The following is a 6,000-nucleotide window of genomic DNA, read 5'->3' on the forward strand; positions in this document are numbered from 1 at the left end:
ATTTTGCGTGTTTGGGTCATTGTCATATGTTTTGCATATTCATGTAAACAAAAACTCTTAAAAGTTTGCGCTGCTCTTCCGCTGATTTTACACACGCAATCCTATTAGAACCTAATTTGTAGGTCAGCTTTGCAGACGCAATCAGGTTTGTGTGTGGTTTTGTACACGTAAACCTTTTAAAGATCAGGCCTAGGTGTTCCAGCTCATCCACTGTTTGGTGGTGGAGAGACACTATGTAAAGCCAACACTCGTCATTGTAGGTCAGTTCTATTAGTGTGTCTAATGGAAAGATGTAGATCAAACTTTTAAAGCTCAAACAGACAAAGGTTGTTGTTAACATCAGTGGTAGCTTTCAATCAGACTCCATAGAGAGCTCTATGAAATCTGGTGGACTAAAGCTATAAGGGAATTGTAAACAAGATCCATTTAAAACCTTAATCTTCCCAGGTGTGTCAGATGGCAAGATGGGAACAACCATCCAACACACATGTACAAAAAGACTAATGATGAGAATAATGTGAATCTGCCTGCAGAGAGAAGAATTCATGATCCACAAAGTCTAGCTGAGCTGCATCAGGTTACATGTGGAGCATTTAAACAATATAAGGATCAAATATTTCAGACTAGAAGTTATTCATGTGATTGTCCAAATGAAAGGAAGTGAACAAACAGCTCACCTGTAAGAAAGACGACACTCAGTAACAGGTTGACTCTCAGCACATTCTCAGACAGAGCTGCCATCAGGCTCTCACATACCTTCCTAATCTTTCAGACTAGAAATAGCAATTTTGATAAAAAAAAAAATCTTCCAAGTAATACATTTAGTTCTACAAAGTTCAAAAGATATACAGACTTTAAAATAAATTGTACAAAGGAATATTTGTGCTTTAAGGCAGGTTAAAATCTGATTTTTACAGCGGAATAACAAACAAAAGCTAAACTAAAAATCCACCATAAACCTCCTGCTATAGCCTGACAGAAGGAGAGATGGAAGAAACTTACTCTGATCTAAACCTAGAGGAGATGGGTAATATAACTGGAAATCAACCTAGTGAAGTTCGTAGTCCAGCTTCAAACCATTCAAAGGCTGACTCTGACTTTGGAAGAGACCACAGAATATATATAACAGAAACTACAGTCACTGATTCCAGTGTATCTATTTGCAATTTGCAAATAGACAAACAAGGAAGCTGGGACTGCTTTATTTCCTGTTTTTAATGAACCTTTTGTTCAAACAGAATTGTTAATGAAACCAAGACAAAGGCTTCAGAGATCAGGAGCATAGAAAGCCAATGAATATAAGAAAACAGTAGCAACACCAGGGAGTATTAAGAAAAGCCCAGATCATAATCATAATCTCATTCCAAACCACAAGAATCTGTATTGAGAAAACCAAACTGAATTTTTATCTATTATGTATTGATCCTTCCTATTACCTTATTAGAGGTTCACCTTTAATCTGCCCTGCTGCTGAAACAGTTTAATTTCCCTCTGGAGGACGATAAGGTAAATCTTATCTCGTTATTAATAATTGTATGATTATTTCAGAAGTTTGTGTACATTTACTCAACCGTCACATGGGGGGATGCTTACGAGATTGAGCTGTTAGCATTTTATTATTTCACTGTTGTTCATTCTCTGTCTTTCCGCCATTTTTACTGCTTAAGATACGTTTCGACTCACTAAAAGTCCTCCTCACTACTCTTAACATTTCCTTACGTTAGGAGATCTCTTGAGGCCTAAGATGCTTCATCAATAACTTTTATCTTACTGAGGGAAAATTCTAAGAAATATCTTAGAATTCAAGAAATTCTAAGATTTTTCTTAGAATAACGTCACTAGGAGCTACTTTTAGTCTTTGGATTCTTTGTGAATACGGGCCCTGGTCTTTATAGAAGAGCGGCTACAAAGAAAGAAACAGCTTAAAGACATGCCACAAGAAATGAAGCAAATATATGTAAAAGGTTGCTCAGATCAGGTGAGATAAAAAAAAAAAAAAAACCTTTTTGGACTGCATGAAAATCCTACATGTCATGCAAACTAACACTGCACATCAGCTAAACTCACCATCCCTACTATGTGGTGGCGGCATTATCATGCTGTGGGGATGCTTCCCTTAGCAGGGACAGGGAAGCTGGTCAGACTTTATTCAAAGACAGCTGGACCTACATACAATCCAATCCTAAAACGAAAACATAAAGCTAGAAATAACTTGAGAGTGGCCTGAAAGTTGATCATTGAGCAGGACAGGACCACTTAGTAGCCAGAGCTACAATGAAATAGTTTAAATCTTTGACAATATGGACCCTGACTGTTTCCGTTTCCTTTTGTCTTCTGTAGACCGAGTAGAAAACTGTGACACGACAAAGGCATTTCCCTCGCTGTGACTGGTGAATGATTTCACTTGCTTTAGAAAATACCCATTCATAGGGAACAGATGAAGCTGGTGAGCGACAACAGCAATTTTATCGAAGTTATGATAAACATTTTTCTATCTGTTCCAATACTCCTCTCTTTTTGCTGATTCCAAAGCAAGATGCTCAAATAGATTGTTAGTGCAAAACAATCCCAAGACAACTAAATAGCCCACAAACCTGTTTTTTTTTTCTCAAAACTTTATTCATAACCATTCATAGTTCAGTGTCAGCATTCAAAGAGAACACAATAATAGCAACAGAAATAATCAGCAGTTCAAATAACAGCTGAAAATAAAAAGAAATGCTAGGGGGCTCAGGGATCTAATAATATATTAAATGAAGTATAAATCTCCATGGTTTTAGGTGCCATTTGTATCAGTCTTTGTCTAAATATATTGCTTAGCCTCATTTTTAAAAGCTGTAAAGCAAGGTTTTCTTCCAAAGAATTTGCTACAATGTGATATTTTGAGAGTAACATTGGAAGTTTCATAAAGTAGTCTGAATACTTTTTTGGATACAGTTTGCATATAGGCCAAACACCACATTCTCCCACGATAAAGCAAAAGGTTGTACAATGTTGTTATGAACAGTCACAGTTTCTGCCAAATTAAATTAACAAATGGGCAATACCAAAACAGGTACATAATTGTTTCAGGAGATACATTACAAAAGCCACAGTTACTATCAGTTCATTTCCTGAATCTATTTTCAACATACAACGTTGTTGAATAGATTTGATGTATAGGTTTATAGGAGATTTGTTTAATTTTGATTGTAATCAGATATTAAGTAGAAGTCAGACCTCTTTCCATGGTATCCCATCAACAAACTTGTTTCAGTGTGGAACAACAACTGGTCGTGTTGTGATGTTATTCCTAAATAGGGCTCTTATAAATCTGTTGTTACCCACAGCATGACAAGATAGACACATTTTCCCTACAGGTGTATCTGCTGGATTGGACAAGTAAGGTTATGAGCATCAGTCCTCTTATGGCCTTTAAAAAACATACAAACCAGATGGGATGGCTCCAATCGCCTTAGCATAATCACCAGGAGTTACAGAGATGTTATATTTTCGAAGACATTTCTCACTGGTGAGCAGAAGACCTTCACTATTGAATAACTGATCCACCCATATTATGTTATTTTGAAACCAATATTCCACAAAAGGGATTTATGTTTGTATAAAATGTCTTCGTTATCCCAAATCAAGTAACTGTGGGGAGAGAAATTATGTTTGTAAATGAGGGTCCATTTATAAAGCATTCCGGAGCCGATGCCTCGTTATTCTCCTCACGTTTTTCAGTGAGAGTCATCTTTTCAATAATCACTTTTGTATCAGTAAGAACAGCTTCCACCATTCCCTCAATTGAGTAAATCAAGTCAGCCAGTGTGCAAACAACATTGTCCGAAATAAGCGTATTTTCTGTATTGTGGCGTTTTGACACAGCAGCTTTCTTTGGAGGAGGAGGCTAACTGGGACTGACTGGTAGCAATGGGAATTCCTCATCACCCGGAGGGTGCATCGTGCAGTCCATCAAGTGGACACATCACTAGTTTTTACGAACAGTATTGACTAAATAGCTTCTTTTTTAAATACACTTCTCACCTTCCAATATATTCAGGAAAGACAACATGGAGGTTACAAAACATAATACTTTCTTTTCCTGTAATGAGGTTAGAAAACATTTTGGTAGAGAAATAAACTTATGTCAACTAATAGTAAATGTGACAGGAAAAAAAACAAAAAACTTCTTAAACTTATTTCAATTTAATGGTTTCCAGTACAGTGTACAAAAATATGTACAAAAATATGGTATTATGTGAAACTCTTGTGCAGGCAACAACAATGGACAGAGAAAGGTTTGATACAAGTAAATGTTTCTTCTGGGTTCAGGGGTGGGGTCTAGGACGGTGCTGAGGAAAAGATGGTGGACAGGCAGGTGAGTGGTGATGGTGGAATTATGGAGGACTCCAGACAATAAATCCCAGAGGGCAGCCAGAGGAGCATTAAAAGGATTAATGGAGGGAATCTTGGAATGAGTTCTCCAATAAACTCTGATGGTGGGGAGACAGCGGATTGAGACCTAGGAGGGGGCCGTGGACTGGAAGCAGTGATTTTACTCAATGAGTAAGAACAATCTGGCACCTGCCTCAGGGAACCTGCTCCACTAAATTAGACTGTATGAGCTTCAGCAGTGAGAAACCACATGACCGGGAGGGTTTGGGACTGGAGCGTTTTGGAGACCAAGCGATTTGAACGAGGAAGGGGAGCAGTTCACCAGACTGGCTTCTGGTTGATTTGGAGAAACTTGTTTTTGGATATTGTATTGGTAGTATACGGCATAAACTGAAATGTGAATGGTTTGGATGGAAATGCAGGTAGGGAACGTACCTGCATTTCCATCCAGGAAGATACGGATTTTGAGGGATGGACACCGGTAGGTAGGGGGAGAGGAAGATTATTTTGAGGGGTTTTAGGGCATAAATTTTTAAGCAAGATGTATGTTTTAAGTGTAAGGGTAGAGTTGTAAATGAGACAACAAAGTACAACTAGAAAATCCTGTCAATAGAAATGAACTTAAAATTAGTAGATTTTGAATTTGACTTAGATTTTTATAGACTTTTACATTTCTTTTTACTCTTACAAAGTCATTATAGGTAGTGATGACTATGGGCTGCAAGGATCTCCTGTAGAGGTCTGTAATGCAACTGATCTGAAGAAGCCTCTGACTGAAGACAATTAGTTGTTGTCTTAGTTTCATGAAGAGCATGTCCAATAGAGTCCAATATGTTCTTTATTTTCTAAAATGTCGTTCAATACACAGTCGTCTCCAAAGTCTCCAGAACAGAGCCAGCCTTCATTATCAGCTTGCTCACACTTTTAGGTCTCTAGCTCTTATGCTGCTACCCCAACAGATGATGGCAGAAGAGACTGCATTTTTCACAATAGACTTATAGAAGATTTGCAGCATGTTTTTGCAAAAACAGAAAGACCTATCTTTTCTTAAGAAGCACAGTCTGCTCTTTCCCTTCTTGTATACTTCTTCAGAATTGTGTCTCCAGTGTGGTCTGTTGTTCAGGTGAATATCCAGATACAGGTCCTTCTCAAAATATTAGCATATTGTGATGAAGTTAATTATTTTCCATAATGTCATGATGAAAATTTAACATTCATATATTTTAGATTCATTGCACACTAACTGAAATATTTCAGGTCTTTTATTGTCTTAATACGGATGATTGTGGCATACAGCTCATGAAAACCCAAAATTTCTATCACACAAAATTAGCATATTTCATCCGACCAATAAAAGAAAAGTGTTTTTAATACAAAAAACGTCAACCTTCAAATAATTATGTACAGTTATGCACTCAATACTTGGTCGGGAATCCTTTTGCAGAAATGACTGCTTCAATGCGGCGTGGCATGGAGGCAATCAGCACTGCTCAGGTCCTATGGAGGCCCAGGATGCTTCGATAGCAGCCTTTAGCTCATCCAGAGTGTTGGGTCTTGAGTCTCTCAACGTTCTCTTCACAATATCCCACAGATTCTCTATGGGGTTCAGGTCAGGAGAGTTGG

The sequence above is a fragment of the Girardinichthys multiradiatus genome, chromosome 21 (genome assembly GCF_021462225.1).
Source record: "Girardinichthys multiradiatus isolate DD_20200921_A chromosome 21, DD_fGirMul_XY1, whole genome shotgun sequence".
In the NCBI taxonomy this organism is placed as follows: domain Eukaryota; kingdom Metazoa; phylum Chordata; class Actinopteri; order Cyprinodontiformes; family Goodeidae; genus Girardinichthys; species Girardinichthys multiradiatus.